We start from the raw sequence: 20292 nt of genomic DNA on the forward strand, positions 1-20292 counted from the left end.
GTGCTACAAGAAAGATCAAATTATTTTACGCTAAAATAAAAGTCTTCGCTTTTCAGGAAACAAAGAATCTAAGCAACCCTAGCACTGTCCCCAATGTTCCCAAAACTTGATACTCGGCCCTGGCTCGTCAAGCATGCTCTTCAGTCACAGCCTCCATCCATTCCTCCTTCTGGCCTCTGCCCATCCCCCTTCACGCTGCCCGGCCGGCCGGCTCCTGTGGCATTCCCGCTCAGAGACCCTGTGGAGAACTCTCACTATGCACAGCTTCCACAGCTATGGCCACACTCCCCACAGTCAAGCCAGCCTATCCTAGGTCCAGATGAGCTGAGGAGGAGGGGTGAGATGGCAGTGCGGGAAGACAGACAGCAGGAAAGCCCTTCTCACAGGCCATCACAATGCCCACCACCTCCCAGCCAGGAGAAGGGATGTACACCACATCCCAGAGACCTCCCATGCTGCTCTTTCTTGTCAATGGTACCAGCATGGGTACATGATTCGAAGGCACTAGAAGCACCCTTGAGAGAGTGCAGTGTCTTTGCATTCATTTCCCTCGATACTGACTTCACACGAATACATTACTGGTTTTGTTACTTTGGAGTCAGGGAGTAATGACTTCAAGAGTCGTTATTGAAACTTGGATTATCCCCAAACTGTGAATTTTATTTTAAGCCACTAAGGTTATTTTTCCCCTCTAAAATGCTACTGTCAAGTGATCATTTAAAAACATTTATCAATAACCAAGGACTACAAACTTTAATCTGTACACTTTACACAGAGTAAAGCCTGGCCCGGCACTGAAGCATAGATGATGTGTTGGTTTAATCTATTTTTCACAGCGGGGTGTCTGAGAGTAGGGAAATTAAAAACAGGTCAAATGGACTATTGTGACTGTTCTGCGGTGTGCTTTTTTACATGAGGTCTGGATTACGATAACATCTGGTCCATATTTCTTGAACTATTTCCCTTTTATCACAAGAAAACTCGGCAACCCATCTCGCGACTGCTCTTAATTTGGCTCTAAATATCGCTGATGAAACGTTGTACAACATGCTGTTGTCTATTACCATGATTTCCCTCAAGGAACAGTTGATACTTTTATGTATCCCAGCACAGCTAATCAGGCCAGGCCCCCTTAGTAGGACTTACCTTGCAATCCTACGTCCAAAGCCCCCACCTAAATCCCTCTTGGTGTGCTAAATGAGTCTTATTCTGAGGAGGACTTCAGTACATCATCAGGTCTCAGAGTCAAAGAACCGTCCAGAATCCCTTAGAAGGACAGACACTTCACGCCAGCGCCAACAAGCCACTGTTCTTGACACTGCTACCATTCAGCCTCTAGAAGGGGAACCAGTAAGTTCTCTCCTGTACTTTTCAGGGTTCAAGCCTCAGACAGTGCAATATACTGACGTATGATGCAATCTCCTGAGGTTTTTATTTATTTCTAAGAAATTGTGGGACTCGGAACAATTAACTCATTTCTACAACCTGAGCTTCATCCCTGCTCACCGCACACAGACATCATGTACACACACATGCATAGACACCAAAAGAGACACTCAAAAAATTTAATATATATACACACAAGTATGTGCATATGTACATACACACATACACACACACACACACCAACATGTATGAAGAAGCCAGACAGAATTCACAGCAAACTAGTGGCTGACAATTAGGGTAAGGGAGAAATCACCTATGGATCTTCTAGCTTTGAATATGCATATATTTCTTTGATTTTTTAAAGTAAAAATGCATTGAAGAAACAAAGCAGATAGAACTGAGATGAGGGGGCACTGCCCTTGAGGACTAAGTGGTAAGAACGGGGTGGGGGTGGATCACAAGACAGGGTGAGTGCCTGCAGTGAAGGGCAGAAGGCAAGAGGTTGCCAGGCATCCTGTCATCTTGCATTTTTCGGAGGGAATTCTGAGAATAAAAAGCCTTTGGGAGTTATCAGCGGTCAGGCTGGAGCCATTCAGTTTCCACCTGCCTGTGTTTGCTGTCTGGCAGCCAGTCAAGGGTGCTCTTAGCAGAATTAAGATCCAGGCGAAAAGATTATCCCAGAGAAGGCAAGATAAGGGGCTGGAAAGTGTGGCTGGTTATCACGATCACAGCACCAAACAGGTCAGAAAGGATTCCATCTAGGTTTCACTAGAAGCAGGTAATCTCTGCAGGAAGAATGGAGCAACTGTCCTCGGGAGACACTTCAGGGCAGCGCACCCCCGCAGTGGCGGGAGATGAATGGGCGATTTCCCGAGTGCAGAGAAGGCGAGCGCGTTCGGCTGGGGGTGGATAATCCAGGAGCAACAGCCTTCCTAAGAGCCTCCTTATTCGCTGACCCCGGATAGTGAAATAACCTTCACTCTCTCCCGGGGGCACTTTTAAGAGTTTTGAATGATATATTTTCATTCACTGTGGGATTTTGTCCTTTTTTTTTTTTTCCTTTTAGCTGAGGAAAGGTCTACATGGAATTCTGTCTACAGTTTGATAAAAGAAAAGGGGAGCATGCTTGTAACATGACTTAAGCACTTGGTTAAGAGGATTTTTGTCTGTTTGATTTAGTCACTAGGAATGCAAGACTTTGCTCGGGTGTGGTAGACAGTGCCCTCTGGTACTGAAACGTGTTTTCAAACATGTACCGGAAAGGCAAGGGTTCGGGGTTCGTGTCAGCACGGCACCTTAAAGGCATTCACAAGTGGTTTGCACAGTATTTCACCATGTTGTCCATGGATCACTCTGCACGAAGCCCCACAGCCTAAGGACACTTGCAAAAGGCAGCGCGCATGCGCACAAGAAGATGCATTTGGTGTTTGCGTCCCTCTGCAGTGATCGTTCTGTTTCTCCAACTGCTTTCCAGGACAAGGGCTCTTTCTTTGCAGCGTTCCCTCTTGTTCTTTTGAGGAAGTCCGGGGGAAAGGCACTAAGGCTTTCAAACAGGTAGCATCTCCATGCACAGGCGTTAGGCACACAGCTCTGCAGAGTCAGGACAGCAGCTCTGAGTTGCCTCTCTGGTCAAAGCGCTGGATTTTCGTGGTTGGTCCATCCCATGCTGGATGGACAAAACACATTCCCAAGGTAAAGGGGCGTGTCTAACTACAGACTGATTCCAAAAATCAGGAATCGCGCACGTCCTCACCTTAGAGGTGACAAGTACCGTCTTAATGACTCCAGCACTATGGATTTTCTCAAGAAAAACAAAGTCGGTATTAAACAAAACTATGACAACATAAAAAATTCCCAAACTTTTACTATTTTTTTAGATTTATCAAGAGCTCTGTGAAAGCAGTAACTGGCCAAGCTCTCATTCAGTACCTCCTTCTAAAAGCCCGGCACTGTCAGACTATCAGGGGACAGTAACTCTGCTGAACCTATAGCACGGGAGTTCTTCCCAAAGTGTCTATCGCCAAAAAAAAAAAAAAAAAAAAAAGACTTTATAATAAAAACAAAAATCTTGAGTAATGTACATTAAAATCTGATTTGAAACATTTTTAATTTATGTATGTTGTGTGTGTGGATGCTTTAATAATTTGTCAAACGCCAATAGTACAAAGAGTGGAGAATAAAAGCAAAAATCTCCCTGCAACACCCTAATCTTGGGGCTGGAGCTAGATGGCAGGGCGCTTGTCTAAGAAACCCTGGATTCTGTCTTCAGCACCGTGTAGGACAAGGTGCGGTGGTTCACGTCTATACTCCCAGCACACCAGGAGCAACGACAGGAGGACCGGAAGTTAAAGTCTTGGCGACAGAGCATGATCAAGTCCAGCCGGGGCTACATGAGACCCAGCAGCCAATTAAAAACCAAACTAACAACGAAATTTTCCTCTCCCAACAAGCAGACATCAGACCTCCTCCTGGGTAGTCACTGCAGTTATCCTGGAGGTTCTCAATGGGCCTTTTGCTAAGCATCCGCAATCATGTATCCCTCTACCCATGTGTACTCTACACAGTCAGGCGCATTTGCTGGTTTTCAAGGTTAGGGCTGAACCCAGGGCCTTGTGCACTACACAAGCCCTGTGCTGCTGAGCTTTGGTCCAGCCCGGGCTGTTTTCCTTTGCTTAAGCATTTCTTTCAGACATTTCAGAGACTAGAAGTTGCAAAAACCATAGACCATCATTCACAAATCTCTTAAAATTTTCTGAACTTGTTTTCAACACATAAAGTACATTTTTTTATTTCATCTGCATGTTTTCAAGATGATACCCAGGAGCTTGCCTGGCTAAGCATTTGCTCCACTGCTGTGCTACACCCCAACCCCAATTTTACCTCTTTCTTTTCTTTCTTTCTTTCTTTTTTCTTTTCTTTTAGACAAGCTCTCATTGTGTAGCCCTGACTGGCCTGGCACTCACTATATAGACCATGGTGGCCCCTGCCTCCTGAGTGCAAGGATTAAAGACATGGGCAACCGTACCAGGCAAGCGCATCACACAGTTCCCTTCAAACAAGAGCAGCCTGGTGGCTACATCTCAAGTTCCCACAGTTTCCCACCTCATAACCAGAGCCTAGCCCTCTAGAGCTCCTAGAGTCCCGTCATAAGACTGCACACCATCTCATAACCCACTGTGACTTATTTAGCCATTGTCCTATCCATAGCTTACTTTTAACCTGCTAGCAACCCTGCCGTGTTTGGTAGGATAGACATAAACCACATTGAGAAATAAACTCCGTTTATAATCTACCAACTCTGTTTCTGTGAAACAGCCCACAGCCATAACCGATCGATCCCGGTGGAACTTCACAATGCAGAGGATTGTTCTGTAATTTTGCCTTTGAAAAATGATATTTTAATTGAGAGATCAGAGCCAGGACATGGGATAGAGGAGGGATTAGAAGATAAAGAAGAGTCAATCACGACAGAATTGGGATAGAATCAATGTGCTATTTAGTTAAACCTAGACTTCTAAAAAAAAAAAAAAAATTCTCTGGCTTAAAAGTGACGAAGACTTGCTGAATAATTAGGGTATTTTCTACTATCTTTCATCAGCCCTATCTGTCTTCGTACTCCTTTTCCTCCTCCCCCAGACCTCTCACCCCCCTCAGAAAGAATCTCTAGAGCACAGAAGGTTCCCACTGAGGTGCTCTGTGGCTTGAAACATGGGACAGCAATTGAAGAGTTCAAAGACTATTCTGCCCAAGTGACGCTGTTCCTATGCACAAAGCTGCCAGACTAACAAGAGAGGGGAGGAGAGCACAGACAGACTTTTGTAACTGTAATATAAACGCAAGCCAAAAAATCAAAGCACTTGCAAAAGTGGAAAGAAGCTAGAATTGGTTTAACTAGATCATCAGCCAAGATGAGAAACCCCTGCCAGGTGACGCAATTGCTGAATCCTGAGTGACAGGCTTTCTGCCTCATAATTTGAGGTGAGGTATGAGTTCTGCTAGAGATTTAAAACAAGAACTAGACACTGAGCCAAACGTTACCTGCCTCCTGTGGTTTCTCCCACTGGTCAGAAAGTCACCAGATTTAGAACTGTCTGTCCTGCCCCCCCCCCCCCTGGGCCATGGAAAACAAAAAGGAAAGTATCACCTGCGTATATTTCAAGGGGACCAAGCTTATCTGCTACATTTTTAGCTCAACCATAAACCAAAATCTATCTTTGTAAGTAAAAATCAATTTTAATGATTAACTTTACCTGTATATGTGAGGTTTTAGAATAAACATGTGTGTCCATTGAATCCCTTTCGTGTACTGATGAAAGTATTGACTGTTTGCTGTGGGAAGCAAGTCACATCCGAATTACAGGCTTACAGGGCTCAGGAAATGACGAGCTGAGGAGACGGGGAGCTTCAGAATAAAAGTGTGTGTTTGTCACTATCCTGTATCTTCGGTTGCTTCTCTGCTTGCTTAGACAGGTTTCTTCCGTAAACAGAAACGAAAGCTTCAGTGTTATTAAAAAGAAAGCTTTCCTCCAAAGTTGCATCCCAAACTGGAAATGAGGACGTCGTAGTGCCCACCACATCCACATGGCTCCACGGCGGACTTAAAAGGCGCCTGTGCAGGGCTGCTCAGGGGTGTTTAAAAGAAAGTCATTTCGAGCCAGCAAGGAGGCCCAGCAGGCTACAACCCTTGCTGCCAAACCTGGCGACCTAAGTTCAAGCTCCAGGATTCACATGGTAGAGGCAGAGAAGAAATGCCTGGAAATTGTCCTGTGACTGTCACTTGTAAAACATAGTACGTGTGTGTGTGTGTGTGTGTGTGTGTGTGTGCGCGCGCGCGCGCGCGTGCACACACACATCATTTCAATAAACCAACCAGCCAGCAAATAAATAAACGTAATAAACTTATGCTGAAGTTGCCTCTTTAAAAAAAATTTACTGAACTGGGAAATGGCTCAGGGGAAAGCACTTGCTGCCAGATAAGTTCAGTTCCCAGGCCCCTCGTGGTAGGACAGACTCACGCTCCCAAATTGTCCTCTTGCCTCCACTTATGTGCCTTGGCGTGCATGACGATACACACATGCGTACAATAAATAAATAAAAATGCAGCAAAGCATTTGAGGGGCAGAAACTCAGTTCCACTCAGGAGTCCCTGCCTTCTGAGCCACCTGCTGAGGCGAGAGGTCCAAGTCATCTCTGAATGCCATCTCAGCCAGCTCTCATGACACCTGCTCCTTTTCCCCAAATGACCGTCAGAGAGTTCCCAGAGATTTGCTTCAAACTCCAGCCCCTGTGAGGGCGAGTCCACTGTGGTGAAAGGAGAGCAACGACTGGATAAAAAAAAAAAAAAATCAGTAAAAAAATTAAGTTCCAGGCTTTGGAGAGGAAGGTTGGGCCCAGGGGGTGACACCTTAGGTGTTCTGATCTCATCAAGGTGGCCCAAGGCCTGCAGCCACAGTGAACAGCTATGTGCAGGTTAGCACCTGAGGAGCCAGGGACCTGCTGGGTCCCGGAAGAAGAATGAGTAAGTGCTGAGGAGATGGCTCTGTCAGGGATGCACTTGTGCACAGGCGTGACGATCTAAGTTCACTCCCACAATCCATGTAAAAGTTAAACACAGATTCCATGATCCCAATGATCCCAGTGCCCAGGACACAACACAGCAGGGCTTCCTGGGGCTCCCTGGCCAACCACTTGAGCTCAATTGACCAACTGCAGGTTCACTGAGACAAGGCCTCAGACAGAGGCTGTGCTCCTTTAAGAGCTGCCCAAGGGATCCAGGATGGAGCCAAATGTAACCAGTCCACACCAATTCAAATTTGGCTCCTCCAGGGGCAATCTAACCAGACCCTGCCTAACTCCCCATTAAGCTTATGGGCTTATACCATATAGTCTCGATCCTGTAAGACATGGTATTAAAGAGTTCACTTGCTCTTTCCAAAGACGAAGCTATATTCATTACAAGAGAAGCCACAAAGCTAAACTCTACCCAGCCACAGTTTTCAACTCCACACACAGCTTGAGGGCTGAAACTCTCCAGTTCACGTTTCCTTCAGTCGGAGGGACAAAGAAACTCTAGGACTCAAATAACAGGAAACATGAGACTATCACATCTTAGGAATAAAAATCTAAAAACAAAATGCTTTGTTGCCTCCTGAAGAGTGACGTAGGTACACAGCACAGCTATGCACACACAAGCACAAATGGTTTGACTTGGGTCCATGTGTACCAAACACACACACCATCTGTTTCCTCAACCCCACTTTGACTTGGGTCCATGTGTACCAAACACACACACCATCTGTTTCCTCAACCCCACCTTGCCTATCAGAGATGCACTTTACGATGCTTCAGAAATAGGGGTCAACCAAAGGAGTGTGGGAAACACTAGACTATTGTGTTTCCAAATGAATATTTAACATTTGAAATATACTAGCGACATTTGTATTTAGACTGGAAAATACATATTACAACATATGTACAGGATATAGTAGTTTGCACCTTTAATCCCAGCACTCAGGAGGCAGAGGCAGGTGGATCTCTGTGAGTTCAAGGCCAGTCAGGGCTAAACAGAGAAACCGTGTCTCAAAAAACAGTAACAACAAAAGAAAAAAAAAAAAAAGGAAAGGAAAGGAGAAAAGAAACCAACCAAACAAAAAGTTCATAAGTATGGTATAAATACAACTTTCCAATTAATAATCATAAAGATACAAGTGTACTCATATACAAGTGTACTCCAAACACAAAAAATAATGAAAATATACATAATCGAATATAATATTTAACTTTAAAATCAGAAATCAGATTACAAGTAGGAAAAAGCAAATTCTTGGTAGAAAAATTGTAAATTAGAACACTTTAAATCTCACATATATTATGCTAATCAATCTGAGGTATAAGCACTCTGATTCTTAAGCTTACAAAATAAAATAGAGTACAAGTATTAACAATACTTAATAGCTCCAAATAAAAGGGATATTTTTAGCCTTTCTGGCCCCACGGGCCTCCTTGCCAGGCAGAAACACTGTGCCCACAGGACCTGAAGATGAGTGTCATGCTGGCAGAGCAGCCACCTTGACGCAGCAACATCAGCTGCCAGCTCTAAGGGAAAGAGGCTCACAGTTTCTATGGCAACCCCTGGTCTTTGCGGAAGCAAAACCTAAAATTCAGGTAAACTAATTAACAAGAGCCCAACTCAGCTCCAACAGAAAGGGATATGATTCATTAATATTTATGGCAGCCACGTTTCTCTAAGGTTTAGTTGTGTGTGTGTGTGTGTGTGTGAGAGAGAGAGAGAGAGAGAGAGAGAGAGAGAGAGAGAGAGAGAGAGAGAGAGAGAGAGCAGGCGCATGCACACCAATCACATGACCCCAGGGACCTCAGAGGCCAGGATAGGCAGTTTGAGTCTCTCTGAAGGTGGTGGGAACTAAAGAGCTCTGTCTCCAGCCCCAATTGTCGCGTTTCTTTTATAAGCAGAATCATATCCGATTTTCCATCCCATTTCCGGGGCAGGACCACAAAGCTGTCCTGACACAGGCAGATTTTGCCCGTGAGAGGAGAAAGAGTCCCGTGGGTGCTTCAACAGCTGTTTCATAACTACTGTGCGATCAAAGCACCACGAATGGAGAGCACTGTCTTGTAAACAGCCACCTGCACACTGATGGAACCTGGAAACAGACCGCGTACAATAGCAGCTGCTTAGCAGCTGTTTGGAAAACAAAAGCCATTTCCTGCACATTTCATCCCTTACATTCTAGACAAAGATAAGGACCCAAAACTTGCTCCTGGGGTGGGAATTAGTGTGGGATTAAAATGGAGTGTCGGCTGTTATCTTTCCTACTTCCTGTTTCCAGATAAGTTAAACCCTGAGAGAAGCGCTAACTGGGATTCAAAGGTGGTCTCTGCTCCCTGATTTCTTCCCCACCTCTCTCTCCCTTCACTCCCTGGAGGAAAATAACCTTTCCAAAACAAGCTCATATGTGCGGGTTTCCGGCTGCTAAAACGGCACAAGCCACATCAATGTGAACCCTTCCCAGGAAAAAATAGCGAAACAGGTGCCAATTACACTCCAGGACACGGGTGTTTCTCATGGAGAAGGCCACGGGTGCCGTTTACACTCCAGGACACGAGTGTTTCTCATGGAGAAGCAACGGGTGCCGTTTACACTCCAGGACACGGGTGTTTCTCATGGGGAAGACCACGGGTGCCGTTTACACTCCAGGACTCGGGTGTTTCGCATGGGGAAGGCCACAGCTTTTATGCTCTTCAGAGACTGAGCTAGAATGGTGGTTCCCTCTAGAAAACAGCAGAGCAAGAGGGAAGGGGTGGGGATAACTTTCAATGTCCTCTCCTGATACCCTTCAACCTCCTTCTGCTTCTTTCCAAGTAGAAGTCCAAATCCACTGGGACCTGGCAGGAATCTCAGGAGCAGGTGCTTCTGCAGAGCTGCACACATATCACAAGGCATAAGACAAGGGAACTCCAGGGAAGCTGGCAAGGCACTGGACTCTCCTGGATTATATGGTGCTTGGAACAAATCTCTCACAATTGCTGGAAAACTTATTCCTTGGAGATGTAGGAGGACTCACACCTGAGTGCATGGAAGTGCCAATCGGGTGTTTCTAAATTAATCCCGGAGGAACTACTATCAAGCATCGGACTACATTGGACCAGTTTCTGAATAAAACAAAACAAAAAAAAGATATATATTTAAAAAAAAAACCCAACAGGGTCGGGCGGTGGTGGCGCACGCCTTTAGTCCCAGCACTCGGGAGGCAGAGGCAGGCAGATCTCTGTGAGTTCTAGGCCAGCCTGGTCTACAAAGAGTTCTAGGACTCCCAGGACTACATACAGAGAAACCCTGTCTCAAAAAATAAAACAATAAGATAGATAGATAGATAGATAGATAGATAGATAGATAGATAGATAGATAGAGATAGACGGACAAATAAAGCATGGTTTGGAGAGATGAGATTCAGTCTTTAAGAGCACTGGTTGCTCTTCCAGAGGACCCGGGTTTAACTCCCGGCACCTACACAGTGGCTTAAAACTGGCTGTAACTCCAACCCGAGGGGATGTGATGCCTTTTGCCCTCTACAGGCACGGCACACATGTGGTACCCAGACATACATGCAGACAAAACACCCATACTTACAAAATGAGGTCATTTAAAAAAATAAGACAAACGAAAACAACAAGAAAAGCAAACAATTACTGCCGGGCATCTCAGTTCTGCATCCCTCAAGGGGCGTGGGATGTGCTTGTGGGTTCTTCACTAGGGAGAGAGGAGGGTCCACTCAGAACTCAGCTGCAGCTTCCTTAGACTACAGATTTTTGTCTGCTTAAGCAAGCGTGAGGGCACTGGCCAGTGAACTGCAGACTGAGGGGAGCTAGTGTACTGTCAGCACGAACAAGACCGCTACCATGTTTTTAAGTCAAATATGAAACAAGCTTTAATTAAATACTGGCCAGGAGAATGGACTCAGGCCGGGACCATCCAGGATTCCCAGGAAATGGCCCTAATCACATATGTCAGGGGCTTAAAAATGCAAGCCCACAGGGTTACCTTATTTTCTATCAGGTCAAATCAGGGGCAAGCTGACATATTCCAGCCTACATACCCCCGCCCCGCCCACATGTGATCAAGCTCGTCCTGTGCAGATGAGTCAAACAAACTTGTTTAGGGAGTGAAAACACAATAGCCTCCAGCATTCAACCTTGGTTCTCAAAATACATTTCTCTATCCATCTATCTTCATCCACAGCTTGGGTGGAGGGACATAACTATCTATAATATTCCTGTTTTGTGAGCAGTCATCATAGAAACAAAATGGTCCTGGATGGAGTTTAGAAGGAAGCAAGATCAATGCTAAAAAGTAATAGATGCTCAAATTACCGGTTCCACGATTGCCCTCACCCCCACCGAGGCCTGCAGCGAGCTTTCTCGGGTGTGTGTAGAGCATTGCCTTGACAGTGACTCGGGAGATGTTTAGGGTACAAACAACAATCCATTCTGTCAAGTGGAAAGGGAACGCATTACGCAATATTAAATAGCTTGAGTTTCTGCAGGAAAGCCAGGGCACCGAATCTCAAAGCTGCATACACGCAGCCTACATAGGTACCAAGCTCCAGCCCAGAACCCTGTCTTAGGATAGCATATACCCATGCTCAGTGCCTATGATCCTGGGGACTGGGGTCAGGAGCGCTGCCACTGTCCCCTCCCTCACCTCTCTGCCGCCACTTCCTCCTGAGGCTCTCCAAAAATCACCTCGTGTGGTACCTGTGATCACAGAGCCAAAATAACAAGCCTGCTCCCCAGTCACAGAAGAACCAAGATATGCATTTTCTAGCATAAGACTAGGAATGCCAAAACATGGGCGAATACGAATATCTGCCCCGAAACACCATAGGCTGCCAAAAAGAGAGCATCTTTATAGCGAGTTAATAAAACTAAAACCCAAACAGTCACATGGGCAGCAAGGACTAAACAGATCTTTTTATATAGTTGTCTAATAAAAATAATGACGTGAAAAGCAATATAACGTTTTTCTGATTTGAGATTATTCGTCCCTAAATATGGTCTATGATTATATCCGTGAATTCAAACCTGACATGAGTCAGCATAGCCATTTGGTTATGGGTTAACTGTCTTCAGTTAAAATTAAACACTGGGGGGCTGTAGCTTAGCCGGTAGAGCGTGCCTGCCTAGCACGCCTAAAGTCCTGGTTTCCACCCCAGCTCTGTAACCCAGGCATGCTAAAGCATGGAAGGGAGGGGCAGAGGATCAGAAACTCAAAATCATCCTCAGCTACGTAGCAGTTACGTTGCCTTAAGCTACATAATGCCCCATCTCAAATAAATACATAAATAGATATTTCATAATAATAATAATAATAACAACAATAATAATAATAAATTCTTTTGACCCAGAAAAATTTTGAAAATGCAAAGGAAATAAACTAAACAAGTTTTCTTAGAATTTTTACTATGCTCATGAACATGATGAATCCACAAGAGAACACAGAGTGTAACATTTTTTAACCACAGAACTCTTTTCCAACAAGGAATTCAAAGGCCCTAGGGAACCAAGGAACACCCTAGAGAATCGAGATCTTTCTCAACCCAGGAGAACTTGTCATAGATGTTATCTGCATTGATGTTGTCTGCACTGGTTTCCTCGCTAAGCCTCCAGGTTTCCTGGTGTACATTCTGACGGGGGGGGGGGGGGGGGGGGGGGGGGGGGGGGGGGGGGGGGGGGGGGGGGGGGGGGGGGGCACGGACATGGGGACAGGGACCAGACACGACGGGACAATGACAACAACACAGACAGACAGACTAGCTTTGGTGGACAGATCTGTCTCCAGAGTACAGGGCGGAACTTCCCCTGCTGTCCTCCTGCAGAGAGCTCAGGAAAGCTGGTGTCGGGGATTGGGGCGGATTGGGGCGCTGGCTAGAAATCTTTGCAACCGTTCCATTCAGCTGACAAGGAGGTTCGGTTGCCTTGACAACAGCTCCATCAGGTTGAGTTGAGCCATCATCACTTCAGTTTATGTAATATGTTTTGAGAGCTGTAGATACGAGACAGGCAATCCTGAAGTGCTCCTAGGTACAGGTAAAATCCTGACAACCCTAAGACCAGCTAGAACCAGAGGCCCCATCGCTTTAAAGTGATGGTGGCCCCTGATTTACCTCTAGGTTCTGGTAGAATAAAGTTACAAACGGAGCAACAACACTGCCTTCCCTCATCTATATAATACAGAGCAGTTACAGCAAGTTGAAGGCAGAGGCCAGGCGACCCCCTCCTACTCTAACTGGAAAAGACCCAGCAAGTCTCTCAGGGAAGCTTGCATCTCCTGTCCACTAGCAACAGGCAGTCTCCCAGCTTTTATTTACTTATTTTTATAGGAGCTTTGTCTTCATGTATTTATATGCATCACGCGCATGCCCAGAGCGTGTGAAGGCCCGAAGAGAGCATCAGATCCCCTGGATCCCCAGTTACTATTATGAGTCCAACCTCAGTCCTCAAGAACAGAACAACCAATGCTCTTAACCACCGAGCCACACTAAAGCGGCAGCCTCTTGAGCTCGTCAAAACACAGTCTGTGCAAGAAGCCAGGGCGTGACCGGTTGGTGCTGTGCTGTGATACCCAGATCCTAGATTTCTCTCAGAAAAGCTAGGACGCGGGGAAGATCATTTTGACAAACACACACACCCTCCTCTCTTGCACACGCACACCTGCTTTCTCTACCAACCCTGCTGCTTCAGTCACTCATGTCTCAGGGAAAGCGGTTGCAAGAACTAGCAGATGCAGATAGGCAGCCAAGGGCATTCCATCCCTTCAGTTAACAAATTCTGCAGAAAATGGCCCAAACGGTGCAGGGCTGTTTGATGAACTGCGACCTCAAGCCGCTCATCAAGGATGCGGTCGCTATCAAAATGTTGGCTTCGAGTCTCCATTTTGAATGGTGGACACACTTGAGGTCAGTTATGCTTAAACCAACTACATTTACATTACAAACTTCTTGGCAAAACAGTTTCTATTTCATAATATTACTTTGCTGTTTCCATTTTGTACGCAGAGAAATTGACCGAGACTGCTATAAAAGAAAACAGAACAAAGAAGAGTGCTCGCCACTGCAAATGGCAGAATCAAAAACGGGCCTAGCCAAACGAGGGCAATAGTGTGGGTTGCTTTTTTATTTAAAAAATACGTGGAGTTTCTCTTTTATTTATTTATTTTAAAAAGTAATCACATGAGTCTCGTTTCAGCTCTGCAGCAGACCACACTTGGGGCCTGTCCTCCCTCTCTGCCCCCATGTCCTGAGGACTCACAGATCCTCCAGGGACCAGCCTTCTTCTCTTATCCCATCCTTTTGTGTAACCCCCAGAGGCATGGTCTACCTGGAAAGCTGCTGGCTGGCTGGCCCAGGAATGAAACAGGATGTCTTGACTTTCCTCTCTGTCTGTTGCAAATTCTGCAGACTCATACTCAGTCCTGTGGCAGGCCACTTGGAGGGACCTGTCCTCCTCTGGGCCTCCACTCTCTGGGGACACTGCCAAAGTTTCTGGCATACCCAGTTTTCCCCCTCCCTGTGGGCTTTCTCAGCCTAGGCATCCCCACCCCATGGACCTTTTTAGCCCATCCTCAGCTGAACTAGAGCAAGTGGATATAGGAAAGGAAGAAGACAAAGCATCTTTATTTGCAAGTGATGTGATTTTATACATAATGACCTTAAAATCTCCACCAGGAAACTTCTACAGTTGGTAAACACTCTGCAAAATAGCAGGATACAAAGTTAACACACACACACACACACCAACCCCAAAAAAATCCCAACAACAACAACAAAGAAACAGTAGTCTTCCTATATATAAGTGACAAGCAGACTGAGAAAGGAATCAGGGTAACAACACCTTCCACAATAGTACCAAGTAATACAATATATTTTGGGGCAACTCTAACCAAGCAAGTGAAAGATTCGCATGATAAAAGCCTTAAGACACTGAAGAATTGAAGAAGATATCAGAAAATGGAAATATCTCCTATGCTCATGGATGGGTGGGCTTAATATAGTTAAAATGGCTATCCTACCAAAAACAATCTACAGATTCAGTGCAATCCCCATCAAAATTCCAACACAATTCTTCACAGAAATTTAAAGGACAATTTTCAGCTTCACGTGGAAATACAAAAGAATTCAGGATAGCTAAAAAAAAATAATCAAAGAACAAACTGCTGGATGAATACCATACCCAATCTCAAATTACAATACAGAGCTGTAGTAATAAAAACAGCATGGTACTGGCACAAAAATAGACATGTTAGTCAAAGAAATAGAACTGGAGGCCCAGACAGAAGTCCACATACATATGGACAGTTATTTTCTGATAACTTGTCCAGATGCTCTTGACCACAACATGGTGTCTCTAGTCCTGGAAGTGTGGCGTTTCTAATGTGTCTCCGTTTAATCTTTTCAGATGACTTTGCCTGGTGAGATGTAAAGGAGGTTGATTTTGGGGAATAGAGTCATCATTAAAAACAAAAAGGGGGACTGGAGAGATGGCTCAGATGGTAAACTGTCTGATGCCTAAGTGTAAAGGCCTGAATTCAACCCCCAGCACCATGTGAAACCCAGCACTGGGAAGGTAGAGGATAGTAGGAGCCTGGAGCTCATTCCCCATCCAGCCTAACTGAGTTAATGAGATCCAGGTTCATTGAGACTCCTTGTCTCAAAAACTAAAGTAGAGAGCAATAGAGGGGGACACTCAGTGTTGCCATCTGGCCTCCACCTGGGTACGTGCCTATCTGCACATATCCACACAAACACATATGTAACTAGAGGTTTCTTTCCCACCCACCAGTTCCCAAATAACCACTCTGAGGCTTAAGATTAATTACAAACTGTTTGGCCTATTAGCTCAGGCTTATTATTAACTAGCTCTTACAACTTAAATTAACTCATTTCTGTGATTCTGTATTTTACCACAAGGCTCAAGGTTTGTTACCTCACATCTTGTTTCTCCTGCGGCTGCTGACAACCCCCCCCCCTCCTCAAATCTGCCTTCTTTCTCCCTGTATTCGGTTTGGTTTCACCACCTAGCTATATTCTGCCCTGCCACAGGCCAAAGCAGTTTCTTTATTAACCCATGGTAATAAAACATATTCATAGCATACAGTAAGGCATTCCACATCACATATACATGCAGCACACACACATACACATGCACAAACACACGTTCTTCTAAATAGATGGTTCGTGAATGAGGGTAGTATGGTTATTTAATAGATATCCAAAGGTCGATAATCCAGAAAGAGTGAAGAATAAAAATCACAAAATAGAAAGTGCTTTATTTCTGAGTGGTCTGAGCAGTCAAAGTGTTCAGAGAAGAAAAGAAGAAACATTACCTGGCTTGGGTGTGTGAGCTCAGGAAAAGTCCCAGGCAGGGAAGAGAGGGGAAGCATACAGAAGGGAGGGCAAGGACACTGGGGTCTGCAGGTGAATATAGAGCTGAGACTCAGGAAGTCTCTCAGTGACACAACTGTTCAAGACTCCTGCTCTAATGAACTGGGGTGACAGTGTTTAGAAAAAGTGTAGCTTAATTACTCCCAAGATTACTCATAATGAAGAATTGAATTCAGGCAATAGTTAAAATACAAAACCAATGCTTGAGGCAGGTGTGACAACATGCATCTGTAATCTTAAAACTCTGGAAACTGGGACAGGAGGAGCCTGAGTCTCTTGACAGCTTGGAGACCTGTTTAAAAGGAAGACCCTGTCTAGAAGAAAAAAAAAAAACTGTTTCCACGTAGTGTGTGGGTTCCTCTGCCTGGGTAGGCTTCTTGGTCCACTGGGAACTAATGAAAACCAGATGGGTCATTCTCTCTTGAGTCTAAATGTCAGGGTACTTCTGTAACCAGGAGCCCAACAGCTTCATGGTCCATAGTGACCTCCATTCACAAGCCCCACCCCATCAGGAATTTGTTTCCAGTTTTCTTGAGTTTGCGGCTGGTGGAAGAATCTATTCAAAGATGAAAGATCATTTGAACGATGCCACCTTGCCACCACCCCACACCCCACTTGCCTTCCCAGGAGTGATGAAGTCAAGAAAGAGACCCAGGTCTTAGAGCTCCACTGGTTCATGCACATTGGCCCACACCAGATGGTCTCAAAGAGGAGTACACAAGACAGTAGCGTCCCATTGATCCAGGGAGATGTCCTCTGAAGTGTGACTCCCTGCACTGCCCTCCCTCCTGTCTGCATCTTAACAAGCGCAGAGCCATGTGGAACCTCCAAGCCATGGGGACTCTCTGAGGCATCTCTCCTCCCCACTTCCCCTCCTCTGTGTTGGAAAATACAGGCAAACAGAAGGGAAAACTGCGGAATCAGAGCTGGACAGACTATCAATATTTGCTTTGTAAAAAGAAGTCTACAGTAAAATCGATTTGAGAAATACTGGATTGAAAAGTACATTACTTTCTAAAGCTTATAAGACGCTAATTCTTAATTTTTTAATTTTAAATTTAATTTTACAATTTTATTTTTATTTATCTATGTGTGTGTTTGTCTGTTTATATGGGTACAGTGCCTAACAAAGCCAGAAGGAGGCATTGGATCCCAACCATGCAAGGTGGGTGCTGGGAACTGAACCAGGACCTCAGAAAGAAGAGTCAGGTGCTCTTAGTTGCTGAGCCACCTCAGGATAATACTTTAAAATATCCTAGAAAAGAAGCTAGAACATTGCCCTTTTAGCCTTATTTGGCTGTTGGAGTCTCAGTGGGTTCACAGTCTAAGAATTTACTTTGAAGTTAGAAATGAGTATCATGAAATCCAAACAGTTGTAAGTTAATCAAAGTTATAAATATTTCAATTCTCAGATAGTTTCTCTTAGTTTGACTCATCAAGGACTCAAAACCCTTCCCAATATACACTGGTATGTAAATCTACATTAATTCTACTGTGGGTTTTAGTACAGAATTAATTCTATGATTTCTATATGAATTGCTGCCAAGAGTCTCGTCAATCAATTCAATATAGAATGGAAGTATGAAAAAAAATGTTAAAGCACATAGTGCAGATATAAAATATGAGGCACATTTTAAAAGAAAAATCTAACTCCTTTGGCAGGTTTTTACTTCAATTTTTATGTTAAGTTTCATATTATGGGAAATGTTCTCGGTTGCATCATTTTTTCAAGAACCAATAACTATAACAAAGCAAACAATTCAACACTGAGATGCTTATACAAGTTACTTATTCAAACTAGTTTTTAAAGACTCTAGAAAAGCAGAGAAGTTTCAGTCGGGAATTGCAAACATTCTATCTAGTTTACCACATACTGGAGTCACAGAACATGGAGTCACCTGGAAGCTTCATGGCTAATGGCCAACGTTCACAGAGCTGGGAGAGTACGCACACTACCTGAGGAGAAGAGTAATAATCAGCCTCACCCGCTGTGAACACTGAAAGCTCCAGCAATGATTGACATAACAAGATAAGCCCATGGGTACCTCAGTGGCAGGAACGAGATAGGCAATACCAACCACTTTCTGACTGGATCTAAGGCATACTCCATGAGACAGAACCCATACTAGTACAGGGCCAAGGACTTGTGGTTAGGTAAGTCATAGGCCCTAGAGGAGAACCTAATACTATTATTCTGCCAAATGGGAACAGGATTAAAATGACTCCTAGTGACTTCTTGCTACACTCTTAGATTAAAGCATCTATCAAGCCCCATCAGAGAAACCTCTTCTTGTACCAGATGGTAACACAAAGACCCTGATCTGCTCAATGTGCACAGAATAAGAATGGGACAAGCACATCACATCTCAGACCCCTCCAACCAAAGCTCAGAGACCTTTAAGGGAGAGTGTTCTCTCGACACTCGGGGCAGATGCACATACGAACTCAGAGCAATTATGGTAGCATTCACAAGACCTGTGAAAACTCAAGCCAGACGAACACCCAGCACAGACGGGGGAGAAAGAAAAAAAAAATAATAGAAGAGAAATTACTGACTTATGATAGCTGTTGAGAGGGGGAAGAAAGGAGAGAGAGAGAGAGAGAGAGAGAGAGAGAGAGAGAGAGAGAGAGAGAGAGAGAGAGAGAGAGAGAGGAGATTTCCTTTAATGATGTAATCTTTTGTATATTGACCACTCTGGGGCAGAATAAACTCCCAAAGGAAGTCTGACCACAGAAGCTGTATTTGATGGGGAAGGAGGAGGAAGAGGAGGAGAAGGAGGAAGAGGAGGAGGAGGAAGAGAAGGAGGAGGAGGAAGAGAAGGAGGAAGAGAAGGAGGAGGAGGAGAAGGAGGAGGAGGAGGAAGAGGAAGAGAAGGAGGAGGAAGAGGAGGAGGAAGAGCAGAACTCTAAGCCGGGTGAGCAGAGAGAGGAACATGAGGGTGTCCATGGGAAGAGTTGAGTTTGTGTGAATGTAATCAAAATACGTTGTACAAAATTCTCAAAGAATTAATAAATTTTTTTTTAAAAATCTCATGGTACGTATTTGTTATTCATGGTACTGTTGTATAAAGACACTTTCATATAAACATATGTTATGTGTTAAACATAGCTCCCACACCTCTCTGTCTTCCGATTTCTTTCATCTCTTCCCCCTTCCTTTGTTCCCATGGACAATTTTACTCTTCCCCACATGTAATATATGTGTTTATATGTCTACATGAAAGGTGGGACCCACGCAAAAGAGAAAACACATGCTATGTCTTTTCTGACACTGGCGGAGAATCATTACCTCCACTTACCCTGTCCGTTTTTAAAGGATCTTTTCACAAGGTACTTTTTAAAGTTACTGAATCAAGGTTACATTCTAGAAATCCCAAATCTACTTGCAGAGAATGAGTGAGAAAGAAACTGTAACATGTCCATTGTTTAAAAGGGCTGTCGTGGCTTGGGTGAACACACCTTTAATCTCAGCACTTGGGGATAGAGGCGGGCAGATCTCTGTTCATGGCCTACAAATCAGTTCTAGAACAGCCAGGGCTACACAAAGAAACCTTGTCTTGGAAAACAAAAACAAACAAAAAGTGGAAATTCTGTTTTATAGAAAAGGAAAAGAAAAGAAATTCTAGATGTTGAAAAGCACGCTTTTTTTTTCTTGTGACATTCTCGGTGTGCAGGTGAGATTCTGTCCCTCATCCAACTAATGGTTCCGCAGTGACACTGCTGTTTTCCCTTGCGTCTCGTACACCATGTTATGACCTGGCCGGCCGTCAGCGGCCACGTAATGCTCTCCTGACAATTCCCTCACAATCTCCCTTCCCCCAGACATCTTCCCCTGCTCCTGTGCTTGGAGATCTGAGCAAAGAGCAAGCTACCAGCACCCTGACCACCAAGCACTCAGCCCCTTAAGAGGAGAAGGCGAAAACTCATTATTAACGAAAGCCCTATCCAT

Source organism: Alexandromys fortis, unplaced genomic scaffold (assembly GCF_014885135.2).
Source record: "Alexandromys fortis isolate MF-2015 unplaced genomic scaffold, M_Fortis_MF-2015_v1.1 scaffold_130, whole genome shotgun sequence".
In the NCBI taxonomy this organism is placed as follows: domain Eukaryota; kingdom Metazoa; phylum Chordata; class Mammalia; order Rodentia; family Cricetidae; genus Alexandromys; species Alexandromys fortis.